Here is a 20,709-nt window from a genome sequence, read left to right on the forward strand (position 1 = left end):
AGTTCCAGTTAGCAGAGAGTTGGCTGTATTGTTCATTAATGCAACTATAGCAAACTATAATAATACTACTGCCATGTTTGTTTCCTTTTCAAAAGATCAGGTCCTCATGCTGCCTTGTAGACAGAGTCTTCAATGCCCAGGTTTAAATAGGAGGGTCTATATATCTGTGTAGGTGAAAATGTTGGCGTGGAAACAAACAGAAATACAGTAGTACAGTAGTTTACTGCTTTCATACTATAGTATTCTAGGTAAGACGGTCATTGAGAATCCAAAAGGGACTTCCTTGATTTTTATGTTTTCTATCTTATGTGAACTGTAAGCTCCTTGTTAAAGAAATATGTCAATATTGTCATCCGTAGATCTATGGCTGCATTACACTGTAGCACCAATGCAGTTTGATACCAATTTAACTGCCACAGCTCAATACAATGGAATTATGGGAATAGTTGTCAGAAATATTAAAAATTAACTAGGCATTTTTAATTACAAAAATGTAAGTCAAGAACTGAAAGGGTTATATAAGCTAGTGTCATTTTGAGGAGTGTGAGAGACGCCTCAATGTGAGAAGGCCTGGTTGGAGAAGCTTCAGTGAGAGAAGACCCAGGCTGAAGGCCTCATGTGTAAAGCTCCTGTGTAGGTTTGGTGTGAGAGGAGGCTCTGCGAGAGCGAGGCTATTTATTTGCATGAGAAAGAAGCCCAGTGTGGAAGCAAAGAAGGAAGTATAAAGAACTTTACTTGTGTTATGGAAACTCTGTTTTTGTAAATAGTGCAATCATATTATTTTGCTATAAAGAAAAGCTTCCAAAGGAAGATATAACATTGGTCTGTGTGTTTTTATTCTTTTTATCACTTTTGGCTACTGGTGCTGGGTCACGCTGCTGCTCATAATTTACTCTGCAATACATTCATGGGGAGGGTATTTTGTTAATAAGCCCAGTCACCCAACAGTAGTAACCTCGTGAAGAACCAGCACTCTTTGGCAAATAATGCTAAAACGACCTCCCATGATTCCATAGCATTTAGCCATGGTAGTTAAAGTGGTGTCGAATTACATTACCTCTACAGTGTAGATGCACCCTCTATGTATGAAGTCAAAATTTTACATCTGTCTTCCTTGTAAAAAATCAGGACTGATTTATACTAATGTCTGAAGCAATGCCTCATTCAAGAGGCCTTATAGTATTGCCCTCAAATGTGTATTATATTATATTTAGAGGTTTCTCGTGTTTTATATAACTATCGGCCACATAGCTTGCATATAAATCCAGCACAGATGGATGGTTATGGTAGATGGTCATGATAGCTGTCCAAATCTGGTGTTTGGGGAGAGATACAAGGAATATAGATGTGCACGTGGCAATTGTCCCAATCTGGTGTTTTGGGAGAAATGCGAGGGATATAGATGTCCATAGCAATTATCTTCATCTGGTATTCTGAGAGAGATACACCAAAAGCTCACCCTGCTTCTTATCATCTTTTTCTTTAAAAAAGATGTCCAGTACAAAGGTTAAATGAAAATTCCTATCATAATGGCAATTGCCTTTTAATTGCCATTTAAACGAGAGACTTGTGGACGACTGCCAGTCAGCTGCAAAACATCAGCCAGAGAACTTCAGTGCTAATTCTGATATCACTGTTGATGATTTCATCTTTGCAGAAAATAGTGAAAGTCAATGGATTGTGATTCCCCAGTATCCTGTAACATGATAGTGTGTGACCCTGAAACATACACAAGGCATATGAATACATATGCATATACCTGTTGAATAGAAAGTTATCAGACAACTAGATGGAAGCATCTCCAGATTAACTCAGAAACATTCCTTCTTTATTATCAATGACGAATCCACTGTCTCAGCTGCAGATTGGCACATGTATATCACATTGCCTGAAATAATTCAGTTGCAGATACATTACTGCTTTCAAATTGGGTCTTGATTACAAATCTGCTCCAGGGAAGAAGATTAACGGAAGCCTAGTTCTTTATATTGCATAGCACAGACTGGATGATGCTAAAAGACCTGACCCAGCTCCCTACTGATATAAATATTACAACACCTAGTTTTCATACAAATGGGCAGTGTATCAGGATCAGAAGATTTGTCTTGGATTCCATGTAGAACATGTTTCCAGAGGTGAGCTGCAATAAATAAAGTGGTGTCTTTGTTTTGATGGATTAATCGTATAGAACGCTGTGTTCTAAAAGACAAAAACTGGCCAGTACTAAGAGATTTACACACCCAAATATTGCCATGTGTTTCTATTGATAAGCTCAATTTCAGTAGCAGGTTTCAGCAAATGAATTGCGAGTGGAAATGCAACCGAAATACAAAAATATGGTCCACTTGCTTTGATATTTAGGACCAATCATTCATTTTGCTTTATGGGCCCAATCATGTTAATCCCAGTGACAGAATGAATAGGATTTGTTAACATCAACATATTATTACGTGTTTTAACTAGTGATTTATTTAATATGCTTTCACCATACTTAAGTTATTTAGCTGTTTTAATCTGAAATTGTTTTAAACTGTTTGTATTGTTTCAATTGTGTGCCACCCTGAGATCTTGCAATAGAAGGTGTGGTAAAAGCACAAAGAAGAAAAAAAAAACCCACACTGAGTTCCATGGATTTGATAGGTCTACGCAGGCCCGTAGCCAGGATTTTGATTGGGGGGGGGGGGGGCTGAGTCTGAGTGAGAGAGGATCTACCCTAGGAAACTGTTTGTATCGTTATCCCAATACCCCCATGCATATGGGATATATTGAGCATGGTGGTCAGATCATGATATGAATAAACATAACAGTTTAAATAATACCAGTAAGGCCTTCTCGCGGACCACTCTGAGAATCACAAGCCCCCCCCCCCCCCCCGACTACATGCCTGGATCTACGGTAGCTGTGCCCAAGAATGGGCTTTAGCACAAAAGGGCCATCCTGGGCAAATAAACCAAGAGACAGGTTGAATTCCCATTGTTACAATTAACTAAATTAATCAGTGACTCAACTATTATTTTAAAGAATATTTCTTCACCCACATAAAGGCACTGGCTGTAAGCAATCATATTGTGAAACTCAATGAGACAAAAACTGAGACTTGAGCAGGAGAGAATGCTAGAACAAACCAGTTTTAGTAAGTTATATTTTATCTGGCTTGTTTGTCTTTAGATAACGTTATTAGTGAAAAGATTAAAAATAAAACTTCTAGTCTCTTTATATTTTGGTATAAATCAGCGTTGTTCAACCTGGGGGTTAGGACCTCGGGGGGGGGGGGTCGCGAGGAGCATGTCAGAGGGGTCACCAAAGATCAGTATTTTCTGTTGGTCATGAGGGTTCTGTGTGGGATGTTTGGCCCAATTCCATCTTTGGTGGGGTTCAAGTGGCCCTTTGATTGTAAGTGAACTATAAATCCCAGCAGTTATAACTCCCAAATGCCAAGGTCTATTTTCCCCAAACTCTAGCAGTGTTCAAATTTGGGTATATTGAGTATTCATGCCAAGTTTGGTCCAGATCCATCATTGTTTGAGTCCACAGTGCTCTCTGGATATAGGTGAACTATAACTTCAAAACTCAAGGTCAATGCCCACCAAATCTTTCCAGTATTTTCTGTTGGTCATGGGAGTTCTGTGTGCCAAGTTTGGTTCAGTTCCATCGTTGGTGGAGTTAAAAATGCTCTTTGATTATAGGTGAACTATAAATCTCAGCAACTACAACTCCCAAATGACAAAATCAATCCCTCACCCAACCCCACCAGTATTCAAATTTGGGCTTATTGTGTATTTGTGCCAAATTTGGTCCACTGAATGAAAATAACTCCTGCATATCAGATATTTACATTACGATTCATAAAAGTAGCAAAATTACAGTTACCAAGTAGCAACGAAAAAATCTTATGGTTGGGGGTCACCACAACATGAGGAACTGTATTAAGGGGTTGCGACATCAGGAAGGTTGAGAACCACTGGTATAAATCTATGATGCAGCTACCCCCATTTGGAGTATTACTGCACCAGAAACTGTATAGAAAAGAGTGTCCAAAATGTCAAAGGCTCATTCTGAATAAGGAAACATTGGTCATTTTGATCAGCTTGGAGTGCATCTACACTATAGAATTAATGCAGCTTTGACACTGCTTGAACTGCCATGGGTCAATGCTATGGAATCCGGGAAACAACAGTTTGGTGAGTCACCAGCACTCTTTGGCAGAGAAGGCTTAATATAAGAAAAGGAAGAATAGTTTTGTATCTTCACTAAAGAATCAATGACACCACATTAATTGTAATGGCTCAACACTGCTGAATCCTGAGAGTTGTAATTTTTACAAAATCTTCTTTGTCCATGAGTCCTAGTGCCTCACCAAACTACAAACTCCATGATTTCATAGTACTGGGCCATGACAGTTAAAGTGTTGTCAAACTGCATTATTTCTACAGTGTAGATGCAACCGAGGCCATAATAAAAAATTATAAAAGCAATGAAGTTCATAAGGAATAATAGAGATAACTTTCTTCCATCATCATCATCATCATCATCATCATCATCATCTCATCATCATCTCATCATCAATAATAAAATGAGTCAGCCCATTGAAATGACTCTTGAACACATTCTGAACATAAAAACAAAGCACTGTTTTACACAATGTAATTAATTTATGGCTTTCATCGCTCCTGTTGGCAATTGCATCCAATAGTTTCGATGTAGGCATTAGACTGGTTATGTGCTAATAAAAAGAGATTGGACAAATTCATCAGCAGTAGTTTGTTGGAACTAATTAACCATGATAGCTCAAAGGAACCTTCAGACTTACAGGCAATATATCTTTCAATCCCAAATGGAAAGAAGGATCACATTCATATCCTGCATGGTGTAGTGGTTTGAGCATTGCAGTATAATTTTGCAGACCAGCATTTGAATCCTTGCTCAGCTATGAAACCCATTGGGCAAGTCACAATCTCAAGAAGAAGGCAATGGTCAAGAAAATGCTGTGATAGGTTTGCCTTGGGGTAGTAACAGGTCAGAAGTGACTTGAATGACACAATAACATTAGTTTCTCAGAAGGATATGGTTGGCCATCAACAAAGAAAATCCTGGCCCCAAAAAGATGCTTAGTCTGGTCCTGCAAGATCAGCTTAAGTCCTTATGGAGAAAATGTACAAGTACTCAACTCTTATTTTTGTTCTCCAGCAAATTAAATCCAAAAATTAATGTCAGATTAGAAATGTAGCTGTACAGTAAGTTAGCTAGCTATATTATGTTTTGATTGAAATGAATTCAAAACAGCCTTCATGATAAAAAATATGTAATACACATAAGCACATAAGATATAACATGAGATTCCACCCCAAACCCAAGAGTAATCAGAGAAGTCAGAACACTAAGATAGCAAAGTCAAGACAATAATGCACTAAAAGCTCTCTGAGAGAGTTAGACTTTAGTCAAAGGTCTAAAAGAATAAAGCGCTTAAACCCAACAAAGCTTCCTCGGGAGAGCATTCCAGCAAAGCAGGTGAAGATTTGGTTTGAAATGAAGATTGCCAAATTTGGAAATATTTGCCCACTTTGTGGAAAGTTCTCCTGAGGACGGATCTACTCAAACACATAACTCGGAGTTAATCCAGTGTGATGAAGACCAGATTGGCCTTTGGTATGGTCCCTAAAGGGACTCCCCCAGCCATTGGAAAGGCTCAGTGGGGTCAAACACGGTTCAGCACTGTTGGACGGCCACCCTAACTGTCCTTACCCTGCCCTCTGTGTTGTAGCTGCCTCCAGCTGTGACATAGGTTCTACCTGTCCACCATTGTATGCTATGATGTTAGCCAGAGCTACTGGGCACCCAGGGAGGGGTAAAAGAGGAAAACCCTCCTCCTTTTCCCTCTCCTTTCCAAGTGAACCTGTCACCTTAGCTGATATTATGGCATGTGACAGCAAACATGAAAACATGTCATGGCCACAGACCACCATAATATGGAGGAGGAGAAGAATGGGATTGCCATTCGGTGTTCTCAGGTCACCCAAATCTAGGAAATGTGGTATGGCAGTGGGGGCAGTTGTGACCAGTTCCATTTGGAGACCACCCAATTGTCTCCATAGGCCCTACGCTGGGGAAAACCCCCAACTCCTGTAGCAGAATTTGGACTTTCCCCCAACTTTGGGTAACACAGGTCAAGGCTATATTCAGTTGGCCTTGCCTATGTTACCCTGGATAGGCATTTGGCTACCGTGGGGCTGATCCAAATCTGCATTGACCTAAATGATGTGTAGATGGAACTCAACACTCTGGGGACCAGGGGTGAAATCCTCACTCAACCATAGTAACCCATAGTAATCAATGTCAACAGAAGGCTTAGGCAAACCTGCTCTAAACAAATCTTGGCAAGAAAATGCTTGTGACAGGCCTATAATAACAATAACAAATTCCTGAGTGAGCTCTGTTGGAACCCAATACATTAAATTACCAAAATCTTTCTGTTTCAGAGAACTTTTAGTGGATTGTTATCTCCTGCTGGTAGACTTGTTTATTTAATTTGTAAATGATAACCTTTAAAACATATCTGAAACACCTATGTTCATATCAGGTCTAATATTTCCCAAATCCTTTTAACAGTTTCTAACTTCTTTGCAAAGTTGATAGCTTCCCATCATGAAAGTCCAACTTCCAAAAGTACATTCTGTGCAATGTAAATGATATTAAAATGTCAACATGGTTTCATTCAAAATGAAAGACACCTGAATTGCACATGTATTGAGTTAAAAACTGTCTGAAAAAGCTGTTGGAATGTTCCTTGGTCTCTAATGAGTTCTTTTATTCTGAATGAAATGCATTGCTTTTAAGAGCCCAAGAAAATGTATATAAATAAAAGCAATAGATTCACAAAAGGGTGAGGCTTTACTTGGAGAACAAGAATAACTTTGCTGATGCTCACTTCATTTTTTGAAAAACGTTTGCTTTACGTCACTTCTAACCTGCCTTTTTCTGTATCACAGCATGTTCTCTTATTGGAGTAGCATTGTTTGGTCCTGACAAGCAGTTCGTATTAGTTCATTTTGTTTTGCTTTTCCTGAAGCACTTGCCAGCCACCCATGGTATGAAATTACCTGACAACCAGAACATATAATTCAGAAGGGCGTATTCATGCTTTCTAATTAGTTCCTATCTAGTTTTCCTCTCTTTTTCTACAATTTTCATAGTGGCTAGTATCTATAAGAAATTGCCTTATAATTAATTTTGTAATACAAAACTGAAAAGGGGGTTCACAAATCAGTCAAATAGGTTAAATTTGATGCATCTTCTCCAACCTGGTCTTCCAACAATTTTGGACTATAATTCTAATCTGCACCAGTTAATATTGCCAGTTGGAGGGATCATGTGAATTGAAGTCATTTCGGGAACACCGTATCGAGCAACACTATTCTAAGGGTTTTTTAAGGCCATAAAAGGACTGTAATGGATTACTTCTCTCCCTTCTTGCTTGGCTTTAGATACTACTTTAATTGCTGTGGGGTCAGCTGGTGTTTGCTCCATAAATGCATTTACTAGACTAGACTGCCAGAAGGCAGCTGTGGAAACTAAAGTTTACTTTTATGCCCCATGTGCAATCTATCGGGCTCTCCTTCAACAGATTGACCTAAATCCTTTGTACGAAGGAAATGACTTTACACAGAGTGATGGGTAGTTCATTCTCTTTCATGACATATTCTCAAATACTGTGAAGAACAAGAAGCTAACTCCACCCTTGAGAATGTAGAAATATACACGATGGAGAATGCCCTTTGAAGGAGCAGGTCAAATTGCTGCCAAAATGGGAAATGAATGCTTTCTTTTAAATGTACCCTTTGGGGTTTATCCATTTCAGAGAGTCTATTGATACATAATGCTCTTAGATGTGGGGCAGCATAAGCCTACGCTTACCTACGCAGAAGCAAATACCACTGCTTTCTGTAAGACTAACTTTCAGATAAATAGGACAACCGTCTAAATGGGAGCATGCCCAGTTAATATATTACTGAAGCAATTCAATTAGGATTTTTCATATTTCCCCCTTAGATTGATACCATATTGTGATAGATACCATTCTGGTCTTTGACAAGGGAGGCATGGATTCAAAGCCCTTGCTCAGCCATGACTTTAATAAACAAATAAAATAAATGAACTTTATATGGTGATCTTGTGTCAGACTCATCATAGCCTAGCATATAAAGGGAGAATAAGGGCAAATGGGGAAGGGGGTGGTGCTACAAGACTCAGTTGGAAGGAAGTAGACAACAAATTATGCAGAAGAACAAAGGGCCTGTGGCTAGTTCACAATTTTGTGTCTTGTAGTGGCCCAGCAGATGTCTCTAGAAAGTCCAAGGACATGACATAAGCTGTTCCTATTATTGTTCTATAGTTATTAGTATTTGACAGTAAGCTGACTAATTCTTGAGGTAGTAAATGTCCCTGCGCTATTGATAACTTCATCTTACATTAATTTGCTTAATCCCTTTTCAAACCTACTTGTATTGACAGCTACCTCTCCATCTTGTGAAAGTGAACGCCACTGTTCAACTATGGAGAATTATGAAAACAACAGAAACTTTATTTGGGAGTGTTGATCATGCTGTACTTTCCATAAATCCAAAGGATACATGATTAAGGCAGCAATAATGTGTTTCACTCTTACCCTACATTACAAAGGAAAATGGAAAATTAATCAAAGGCCAAGGAATGAATGAAGCACTTGAGACAGGTTCCACATTACAACCTGTTGTGGTTCAGCCAGCTGATGACGATGAGAGGATTGCTATTCCAGAGCTTGGGAGAGTGGATGGGTTTTTCAATGAGGGAAATGAGGGAACTGAGGGGAGTTTAGATCTTGTCTGTGAGAATGGGCTTGAAAGTGAAACTACCTCAAAGTCCAGCAGACAGGGAGATGCACTGGCTGGTGAAGACTTTTTGCCTATTAATATCATAGCAACCCCAGATGACGCAATCCTAGATAAGGAGTTGGATGGGTGAGAAAGATCACCTGAGAATACACCTGTGGTCAGCAGAAATCTCAGGCTTCATCTTAGATATGAAGCAAGCAAATTAAGAAAGTCACAGTGATTCTGTGAGAAACAGCAGTATGAGAGGTCTCACAGGCAAGGGAGTCAAGGTCACATGTCTTGTGGACCTCAAATCAAAGAATTGTTCCTTTAGAATTCAGATCAGGCAACGTCACATAACAATGAGGATCTCGAGCCTTGATTCCAGTTTATGTTTTAGTCCAAGATCTTGGGAGTTTGGATCCATGGTTTAAGAAGTCTTTGCAATATGGCTTTTGGATTCATGTTCATGTTTTGATTCTTTTTTTCCTGGATTCATGTCCATGTTTTGATTCTGGTATTCCTCTACCTTGTTTTATGGAACAGCTTTGAACTGTTTGGATTATCACCTCTGGAGTGGTTTTCCCATAGCCAGTTTGGTCTGGCTTATTACTTGTTGACTCTTTCCCCCCATTACCGCTTGGATTTTGCCTTTCTTACTTCCTATGGTGACTTTTCCTTTTTATATGTGATTTTATTAATAAACTGTTTTACTACTACTTTTGGATTCCTGGTTGGTGTTGAGTGCAAGGTGAATATCTGGCTGGGCACAACACAGCCTAGGTTTTAGTCTCATTGGCAGTTTAGCAATTTGACCTCATTTCAAATATCATGGCTCCTATGGAATTCTGTGATTTGTAGTTTGGGGAGAGGTGCTTAGATTTATTTGCTGAAGTGCTGTAATATTATAGCCCCAAACTACTAATACCAAGGTTCCATAGCCATGGCATTTAACAATACCATCAAACTACAGAGTGTTTCAAAACGATTGACCTGATTTGAAATTGCCCATGAATGAAACCCTTATTTCTTGGAAAGGTGGAACATAGAGTTTTAAAAGATTCTTCCTAGATGCCTGTCCACATACATATACAGACCCTAAGTGTCAGTCATTTGCAATATGGCAAACCTGAAATATAAGGTCTCTCTATTTGTGGATCTATTTTTTAGATTTGGTTTTGGCTCAAAACGGTTAGTAAAACTTGACAACTTTATAACTCACTAGCTGTGCCCGGCCATGCGTTGCTGTGGCGAAGAATGGTGGTATGGGAAATAAAGTATTGAGGAATTGGTGGTAGTTAAGGTAAAGGGTAAACGTTTTCCCCTGACGTTAAGTCCAGTCATGTCTGATTCTGAGGGTTGGTGCTCATCTCCATTTCTAAGCCGAAGAGCCGGCGTTGTCTGTAGACTCCTCCAAGGTCATGTGGGATGACTGCATGGAGCGGCGTTACCTTCCCGCCGGAGCAGTACCTATTGATGCACTCACATTTACATGTTTTTGAACTTCTGGGTTGGCAGAAGCTGGGGCTAACAGTGGGGGCTCTCTCCGCTCCCCCAATTCAAACCTGCGGCCTTTCGGTCCAGAAGTTCAGCAGCTCAGCGCTTTAACATGCTGTGCCATCAGGAGATATTATTTCCTAAAGGTTGTGAAGATACAATATTTCTGATTGTTTTTTGTTTGTTTTTTTGTCTGTTGGAGGCAAGTATGAATGCTGCAATTAGGAAAAATGATTAGGATGTAATGGCCTTGCAGATTTAAAGCCTAGCTGTTTCCTCCCTGAGTGATTTTTTGGTTGGGAGGTGTTAGCTGGCCCTGATTCTTTCCTGTCTGGAATTGCCTTGTTTTCAGAGTGGTGTTGTTTGCGATATTTTATGTGCTTCTACTGTCTGTGGCCCTGAGAAAACAGAGGATTGGCCAGACTTTGATGATGGGAATACTTTGTTGGGAGGTGTTAGCTGGCCCTGATTGTTTTCTGTGTGGAATTCCCCTATTTTCAGAGTGTTGTTCTTTATTTAGTGTTCTGATTTTAGAGATTGTATTGTTCTGTTTTATTATACCACATTAATTTTTATATATTCTGATTTTAGTGTTTTTGAATACTTGGAGCCAGATTGTATTCATTTTCACGGTTGACCGCAACACAATAATAATAATAATAATAATAATAATAATAATAATAATAATAGTAATGATAGTAATAATAATAACTTTGGTAATACATAGTGCTTCACTGCCTTCTCAGCTTCCTTTCTGGAAGAATCCTTTCTTGGGAGGTGTTAGCTGGCCCTGATTGTTTCCTTTGTGGATTTTCCAATTTCCTTGCTTTATTTACTTTCTTTATTTCTTTATTACTGTCCTGGTTTTAGAGATTATATTGTTCTGCATTATTCTATCCTAGAAATTATTTCATATCAAAGTAGAATCTCACTTATCCAACATTCGCTTATACAATGTTCTGGATTATCCAACGCAGTCTGCCTTTTCATAATCAATGTTTTTGTAGTCAGTGTTTTAAATTCATTGTGATATTTTACTGGTAAATTTGTAAATACAGTACAGTAAAGTCTTACTTATCCAACATAAGTGGGCTGGCAAAATGCTGGATAAGCAAATATGTTGGATAATAAGGAGACGTTAAGGAAAAGCCTATTAAATATCAAATTAGGTTATGATTTTACAAATGAAACACCAAAACATCATGTTAGACAACAAATTTGGCAGAAAAAGTAGTTCAATACGCAGTAATGCTATGTAGTAATTACTGTATTTATTAATTTAGCACCAAAATATCACGATATATTGAAAACATTGACTACAAAAATGCGTTGGATAATCCAGAACGTTTGATAAACGAGTGTTGGATAAGTGAGACTCTACTGTAATTACTACATAGCATTACTGCGCGTGGAACTACCTTTTCTGTCAAATTTGTTGTATAATATGATGTTTTGGTGCTTAATTTGTATAATGATTACCTAATTTGATGTTTAATCAGCTTTTCCTGAATCCCTTCTTATTATCCAATATATTTACTTATCCTGCTGGCCTGTTTATGTTGGATAAGTGAGAGTCTACTGTATATTGATAATCTTATATTATCTGCTTAGAATTGGATTATATGAGGCTCCTTCTTCACAGCTGTATAAAATGCACACTGAAGTGGATTATATGGCAGTGTGGAGTCAAGATAATCCAGTGCAAAGCAGATAATATAAGATTATAAATGGGTTATATAGCTGTGTGGAAGGGCCTTGAGTCTACACTGCCATATTATCCAGTGCAAATTAGATAATCTGTGGAAGAAGCCTCAGTGAGGCCTAAATTTGCCTGTCCCCTAACTGAAACCTGGCTGTCCCTTGGTTGCTAGGCAACGAAGTGGGCAGAGATTAGCCCTCTAAACTGGCAGCAATTGGATAAAAACAATTATTGCTCTCCCTCTAATTAGGACTTTATTTTTCTTTTCTTTTTGTTGTATCAACCCTGAGGCATGTGTGATGGGTTGTGTTGTCAAATTTCGAGGTTGGGGGGCCTGTAGTTTTGTTGCTTTGTCCGCTGCCCTGATGCCATCACTCTTTTATATATATAGATTAAACCATTTGTAAATTCTTCTGTAATTTTAACGTGTTGCTTTCATGAAATATACAACTTTGAAATTGAGTCCATCATTTTGAAACACCTTGTACTATAATTGAATAATTTGGATACACACAGTATCAAAGAACATTGGCGATACATCATTTGGAAATGTCAGTAAAAACAATCAATCACTCTACTCTGGAGTGGATGCTATATTCCTGTTGTGAGGAGCAGAGATACATTTATACAGCACCACTGTCTCCCATGAGCCAGCTTCTCATCAGAGAAACTAGGATCATAGACTATTGGAAAGAAGAATAACACAGAGATTAATAAAAGAGTAGCACAATTAGTCTCATGGAGCATAAAAAGGAGAAAGAGGAGAAAATATAGCTGTACTCCTAAGATTTCTTCTACTTGTGCTGCATCCAAAGAAGAGGGTCTGTATCCCAAAAGGTCATGCAAAAATAAAAACCAGTTAGTCTTACAGGTGCTGCTACATTTTCCCCATGCCCCCCTTTCCCTTTCTTTCTTCATTTTTATGAGGACCAACAAATATTTTGAGATACCAATCTGCTTATGGATTATAGCAAGCTATATAATGAATTATTTTTCCCTTTAAAAGAGAAGGAATGAATTGTTTGGTGTCCCTTTACACTGCAGGGAGAATCAATTCTCCTGTTAGGTTGATGTAATGTTGTTTTGAGTGTCCACAGTTTGGGTCCCTAGTGGACTGGGCCAAACTCAGCCTATCTACTAAAAGGTGAATGTTACACCACTCCTAGGAATACAATGATTGATCCACTGTCTGGAAAAGCATCTTAGCCTGGAGGATAGAGAGAAGGTCATTTGACATCACTCTGTACAAGGAGAAGACAATCATTTGTTTTTGTGTGTATTTTAAAGTTTCAGTGAAGATCCCATTTGAGTTCCTATCTTGAACAATGCTGCAGATTCTGGACACCTAACATTGGACACTGATTTACATACTTACAAAAAAAATCAAAGGAAACATAACAAACAGACCTGAACTTTCCTGTTTTCCTATCACCTTATTCATTTCAATTATTTAACTATAGGGAATGGTATTATTTAGTCAATCCAAATTTGGCTGTACTCTGCATTTGCCACAAAGCAGTGGGAAACATTCATGGGAAAACAAAAGACCACACTTTCCCCTATAATCTACAAATTCAGGCAGTGTAGATAATTTAATAGACTACAACGTATCTTTATCTGATTTCATCTATTTCTTATTTGGCAATATCAGATATCATTCCTGTTGTCTGCGCTATCCTCTTTGGTCTCTGTTGACGAGATTTTATGTACACAACACTAAGCACGTCTGAGTAATAAGTAATCAGATGGCAACTCTGGATTATTGAAAAGGTTCTGACCATTTTTATAAAAGTGTTGCTATGAATTATTATGGGATGTTGCCTGAGTTTGCAGCTCTCATAGGACAGAAGTTACAGTCATTGCATATAGTTAGAAGTGGGGGTTTGTTTGTAAAGGATGCAGATTATGGAGTTTGACCATGTTCATTACAAATCTATGCTACACAGATACTGTTTCATCTTGAGAATGTGTCTTGGTGTAAAGCCGGTCCATGGGATAATTCATATATCATTATCAGCTTGAATCCTATTGATAATTTCAATCAGAGCAGACCAATTGAGCTGATTGTTGATAAGTCAGTACATTCATAAATCACATTGATTCAATGTGTCTAATCTATTTGAGACTATTATTAAAACTTTGGCAATCATATTACTCACTTGTCTGTTATGCATCCGATGCACTATAAAAAACTTCAGAAACTTTGCAGTATAGTTCTCAACTTGTTTTTTCTATTTGCATGGACTGCTTCCTCCAGTTAGCTAGGCAGTTCTGAGGTTCTTCTCTTCCTTTCAAAAATTATTTTAGGCATGGTAGAAATATGTGCACATTGATAAGAATTATATGAACCTGTCTGAAATGTAAAATATTTGGGGAAGGTGTTTTTCTCAGTCTTACCACCTTCAGAGGCACATGAAGAATACAAGAGAAGTCCTCTGTGGAGTTCAGCCTGCAAAGAACTGAGGCCCCTTCTACACTGCCCTATGTCCCAGGATCTGATCCCATTTATCCTAGCATTTTCTGGCAGTGTAGACTCATATACTCTAGTTCAAAGAAGAGATGAGATCCTGGGATATAGGGCAGTGTAGATCCAGCCTGAGAAGGATCTTTCTCAGAGGGATGGAGAAGAAAGCCTCATTGACAGTAGCATTCAAGAGAGCTGAGAGCCTTTTACCAAGGCTGAATCCTCACTGCCCTATATCCCAGGATCTGATTTCAGATTATCTGCTTATCCCAGATTATTTGGCAGTATAGACTCCTATCATCCAATTCAAAGCAGATAATTTGGGATCAGATTCTGGGATATAGGGCAGATTAGATCCAGCCTATGAAGACAGCTTGGCTCAGGCAGTTGGATGCTAGACCCAACATGAAGACTTTCTGAGAAGAGGCCAGATTTGGAGTCCCAGTCACATTCAACTGACTGACTTCCTTTAAAGCTGAGAGTGTATGACTTGTCCAACGTCACTGAGTAGGTTTCCATGGCTGAGCAGGAATTCAAATCCTGATCTCCAGAGTCATAGTTCAATACTTAAATTGCTATCATTTGAGATCATAGATTTAATGAAGGTGAGGAAAATGTGGTTCATGAGTGCCCCTGAAATTCCAAACAGTGCTTAAAGCACCTATAAACTCATTTAAAAAAATATATCCAGTCAATTTGGGAGTGAATTTCTGCATGAAAAACTCCAAAATTGTGCATAGATGGCACATCTTAGCTTCACCTCTTTAACCTTTACTGCAGCTGAAAAAAAATACCAAAAATGGTGACTCAAATGGCAAAAATTAGCCTCCCTGCCACTGTTGTCACCTCGGATTTATGAGAACAAAAGAAGGCTGTGTGTCTCTCTCCTTCTGTGCAACAACCTGTTTGCGGCTGCCGTAACTTCTTCTGACATTGTTTTTGATGCCTCAAAATTTGACAGAATGCTGTTGGTAACTGTCCAAATTGCACTGCCAACTGTCAAGGTGAAATTTCAAGTATGTGGTTGGTTGGTATGGCTAGATGCAAAAAACACAAAAGAGGCACCCAGCCTCTCATTGCCATTCTCACCACAGCACCCTTCTCCTTTTCCGCAGTCAACCTTTCATCAATCAAATGCAAACACACTCTGTACAACAGTGGTATCAAACTTGTGGCCCTCCAGATGTTTTGGTCATCAGCTCCAAGAATTTCTCTCCATTGGACAAATTGGCTAGGGCTTCTGGGAGTTAAAGGCCCAAACACCTGGAGGGTCACAAGTTTGATACCTCTGCTCTACAACATGATCCACATCTGTCCCTCAGTCTTCATATACATCATTTGCTTTATTTACATTTGGTCATCCCCGGTGGCGCAATGGGTTAAACCCTTGTGCTGGCAGGACTGCTGATTGAAAGGTCAGCACTTCAAATCCAGGGAGTGGGGTGAGCTCCCATCTGTCAGCTCCAGCTTCTCATGTGGGAACATGAGAAAAGCTTCTCACAGTATGATAAAACATCTGGGCATTCCCTAGGCAACGTCCTTGCTGATGGTCAATTCTTTCACAGCAGAAACAACTTGCAGTTTCTCAAGTTGCTCCTGACACAAAAAATAATCTGGTCATTATGCTAGATCCCTCAAAAATGAAGCTATGTGGATAACACATATCATATAGAAAAAGAACTGGTTTCTTTGAAGCACTGCTCATAAAATTCTTCAAGCAAGGAAAAATGTGGAGGGAAACAAGAGAAGTTATGGTACTATTGGTAAGATTCCTGAGAGGTGGAAAAGAAAATGAAAAAGAGCTTTCTGACCCGGTAAGATTCCTGAGATTTTTTTAAACTGGGAAAATTGATCTCTTTTGGGGATATTAGGTACAGACCTAGGGAGTGCTGGGAACACTTCTGTCAGTCAAGAATATAGGAAACAAATGATATACGCCAGTTAATATAGTGATTTTTGTTGAAATAGATTTCTGTTATTAACATCTCTGTTTTGTCTTGCATTCAGGAACAAGTCTGGGAATTATTGTATGATGGAGTGGCTCAATAGTGATGAGAAAGCCCCTCTATAAGATTATGCTATCACCTTAGTGTGGTGGCAATTAGACTGTCTGGGCATCATGTCAGATCCCTCAAAAAAGTGAAGGTATGTGGACAGCATTAGGCATCATCCATATAGAAAAAAAACTTGGCCGTTGAGGCACTGCTCCTAAAATTCTTGAAGCAAGGAAAAATAAGCTGGGCGCAATAAAAAAGTTAACATTTCCAAGATCCAATCTACAGCTACAACCAGTGAGATGAGGTCCTGAAGTTGGGTGACAGTGGGGGAATCTATGGGGCAGTGCGGCAAATCTATGGGGCAGCAGAGGAAACCATCATTCTGTGCCCCCTCACCATCACACGGGGGAAGCCGTCGCTGCCCGGCTTCTCCCTGCACCATTCCCACCTTTCTCAGTCTGAACATGGGCAGTCAACCCATGTTCTGAATTCTTCCCCCGAGCACGCTTTCAACATAGAGCTGGCATGGAGCCCCGCTGAAGTAGCCCTATGTCATGTGATGGGCTCCGGCAGGCTCTGTACTGGCTCTGTGTTGAAAGCGTCCTATGATGAAGCAAAAGCCCTATGTGATGAGGTCCCTAGAGAGATGGCTCTTCTGAGTGTCTAAGTCTGGGGACAAAGAATAGAGTAAGGAATAGTGTGGATATGTCCTACTTTTGAAGCATGTGGTTGGCCACTGTTTCTAACACTGAATCCACAGTCTGATGAGTTAGGTCTTTTCTTACATTCATGGATGTAAATCATTCATGGATGACTTCCTACTAGTGGGGAATAAACTAGTATTGCAAAATGTTGTGGCTATTGCAACCACAATCCAGCCATTATAATTTCAATAGACTATTCAGACACTGTATTAAAGTACTCATTTTGTGTGTTTTTAAGGAGCCCATGATATATATTATTACATCTAAAACAAATCTAACGTTTATAAAAAATAATGCAGGGCATTACAAATAATAATTATACTGTCTGTAAAAATAGCCAAATGGTTAAAACTTAGCAATTTGCTCAGTAACTGACTTGTTAAAGCCCTGGAGCAATATAATCAAAAGAGACTCAGGGGAGTAGCCTTGGAAAAGCTGGATAATTGGCTATATTATGTCTCGCCTAGACCCTTGGTATAATAACAGCAGTTGAAAGATATATGTAGGATACTCGTTTTTAGAGTAACTAGATGAAAGATACCTTACATATTACAGGGGCAGATATTGTTGTTGGGGTGAATTTCACTATATCTTCCATCTTGTAAATTAGAGGGGGTAACATTTGGCTATTTTGGGAAGTTCTTGGAGACAAGAGCTGGTGGCTCTATATGGAATGAGTGGATTTTACATCACACCCTTTATAGAGTCCTGCAAACTGATGGCCGATACCTTCTCTTCCAAAACAAGAAAAAAAAAATACTGGTTTTTTCTGCTGCTGCTGACTTTTGCTTTTATGCTTGCAAGGGGTAGCAGCAGAGACTACAGAAATGCCAGAAGGGCACATGAAACTTGTGGGACATCTATTCTCTGCTCCTGGGATAGTTGAGATAAATTGTGCCAAGGGGATCCTTTTTTCTAATGTTCATTATTGAAAGGCAATTTTATTTTTTATGGGTGGGGGATCATTGCTAGGGATCTCTACAACTGCAGCTGGTCATGCTGGGAAATGTGAGAGATAGTACTGGATAGGATAATACTAAAGCAGAGTAATTAAACTGGCAAGACAGAAATAGAATAACAACTAGTCCCACCTGCACCCCTCAGGCAGAGAGACAAAAAAACATGTTTTCTTTACAGGACATATAAAATTAGCTTGTCTTACAAATATTTTTATAATCAAATACATAGTCAAATGGAGAAGAAGGAAGAAGACTGGAGGCTAGAGAGAAGGAGGAGGAGAGAGTGTGATAAAGCAAACAATCAGAAAATCTGCAAACAAGCAAACTTTGTAAACAAGCAAACTTGCAATTACTGTACTGTAAATATGCAGATTGCTAACTTTAACACATCTGGGAGTTACTCTTCTGCCCCTGGATCTTCTGAGGAATGTACAGGCTACTAAATAGTCCAAACCCCAAACCTCAGAGGGTCTGAATGTTTACCTCTGGTTTTGAAACATGGGTATTTTATAAATGTGAAAACATTACAGGGAAAACCTGCACACTATTTAAAAGATGAACTGCCTCTCTTGGAGGTTCTTTAGAAACAACTTCTACATTTGGGCCAGGGAAAGTACATGGGCCATAAAACAGTCTCTTAGAACTACGTGCAGCTCTAATGCTGACCTTTTCTCACATCCACACCCAAATGAGACATGGTTGTTAATGATGTTCACATGACCTTGGGTATATAGGCATATAAAATAGGTTTAAAAATCAAACATTTACTGATAACAAATCAGCATTTGCAAGTCTTGCTAAACAGGCTGGTTTCACTTTTTTTTATGAAGTACAGCTGAAGCATCTTCTGCAGAGTCCACTGTAAACATGACAGAACATATTAGTAAAAGTAAAGGTTTCCCCTTGATATTAAGTCTATTTGTGTCCAACTCTAGGGGATGGTGCTCATCTCCATTTCTAAGCCGAAGAGCTGGCGTTGTCCGTAGATGCCTCCAAGGTCATGTGGCTGGCATGACTGCTTGGAGCACCATTACCTTCCCGCTGGAGCAGTACCTGTTGGTCTACTCACATTTGCATCTTTTCGAACTTCTAGGTTGGCAGAAGCTGGGGATAACAGCGTTTTCCATAAAGGTGTCTACGGAAAATGCTTGCTCTTGGAGATGAGCACCAACCCTCAGAGTCGGATATGACCAGACTTAATGTCCTTTACCTTTACTATTCCTCCCATACCATAATAAAACCCCATAAACAAGGCAAGGCCGTTGCAAATCAAAAATCTCACCTGAAAACACTTTTGCTGCACTTTAAATTAGTAAAAGGATGTTTTTTCCCCTGTTGATTCCTATCTCAAGTGGCAGGTGGGGTAAGGATTCACCCTTGTTATGCTACTCTTTTCTTTAGAAACCTTGGAATAAAATCTTGGATTTTTAAAAATCTACAGTGAGCAATCTACAACATTCTCCTATCCCAGATGTCAGACAGAACCAAGGAGGTGCTCCAAATCTGAAAAAAACTATTTATTCCCCAAAGTCCAAAATGAGTCCCCAGACTTACAAAATGAGTCTTCCTGCAGATATCAGATGGCACTGGTTAAGAATGACAGACCCAGAAAATAAACAAGCCTCTAAACAAACGTATGGCATCGTCAGTACTCAGAAGTAAGGGAAGGATTAAATATTATTCTGTTTGATAGTCTATTTCTAGGACTTCTTATTTTTTAATAGTAGTCAATGATACATGTTAGTTTATGACAAACTCCTCTGTCACATACAGACAAGGGGCCAACTTTCAAGCAGCACAAATGGATGCACAGGATAAGAAAGAGGAGCATTTGGCTAGATTAAATTGCTTATCAAAAACATTGCTTTCATATATATTTTAGAGAACTTCCTAGAATTGTGTGTGAAATTTGTTTCTCCCATTTCCTTTGTGTCTTTCATTTCTTCGGGAACATGGAACAAGAAGATCCCTTCCTGTATGAAAATCTGCTCGACATGAAAGCAGGCAGGAGCAGGTCTCAGCTCCTGGCCTGTTTTTCGGAGGAGTTGGAGGCGCTCAGCTGCAGGCATTTGCAGGCACTGGCTTTTTCTGGGCCTGCATGCCACTCTCTTTCCAACGCCCAGAGTGCCCGTGCCACCAGTGCCTGCAGCCAAACATCTCTTACTCTAGAGTAAGAGGCACTTGGCTGCAGACACTGGAGGCGCAGACACTTCTTCATGAAAAGAGAGTGCATGTGTGGCTTGTAGAGTCCCAGTGCTGCCAGTGCCTGTAGCCGAGCACCTCTTACTCTAGAAACAGAAGGTAAGAAGAAGCCTCCTTAAAGCACACACTGGGAGGGGGGCCCTGGGTGGGATGTCCCCCCCCCTTAATGGGCCGAAAGAAAATTGATCTTTCGGCACCGAAGAGCGAAAATAGACATCTGCCCTCCCAATTTCAGGAGGTTCCCGAAAAATGGATCAGGGCCCCCCCACCGTAAGCTGGGATGTGAAACAGAATAAGGTTTATCTCAAATACACAACCCTAGTGCCTACCCCTTTACACAT

At 39.5% G+C, this 20,709-nt stretch overlaps 1 long non-coding RNA gene across 1 annotated transcript in view; it reads left to right on the plus strand.

Moving 5' to 3' along the window:
* LOC134297775 (uncharacterized) overlaps nucleotides 1–10,437 on the plus strand; it is a 71,727-nt gene extending 61,290 nt beyond the window's left edge. Inside the window, exon 2 of the long non-coding RNA XR_010004645.1 lies at nucleotides 10,265–10,437. This is a non-coding gene — a long non-coding RNA (uncharacterized LOC134297775). The remainder of the gene's footprint in view (nucleotides 1–10,264) is intronic.
* The last annotated feature ends 10,272 nt before the right edge of the window (nucleotides 10,438–20,709 follow it).

Source organism: Anolis carolinensis, chromosome 3 (genome assembly GCF_035594765.1).
Source record: "Anolis carolinensis isolate JA03-04 chromosome 3, rAnoCar3.1.pri, whole genome shotgun sequence".
Taxonomy (NCBI): domain Eukaryota; kingdom Metazoa; phylum Chordata; class Lepidosauria; order Squamata; family Dactyloidae; genus Anolis; species Anolis carolinensis.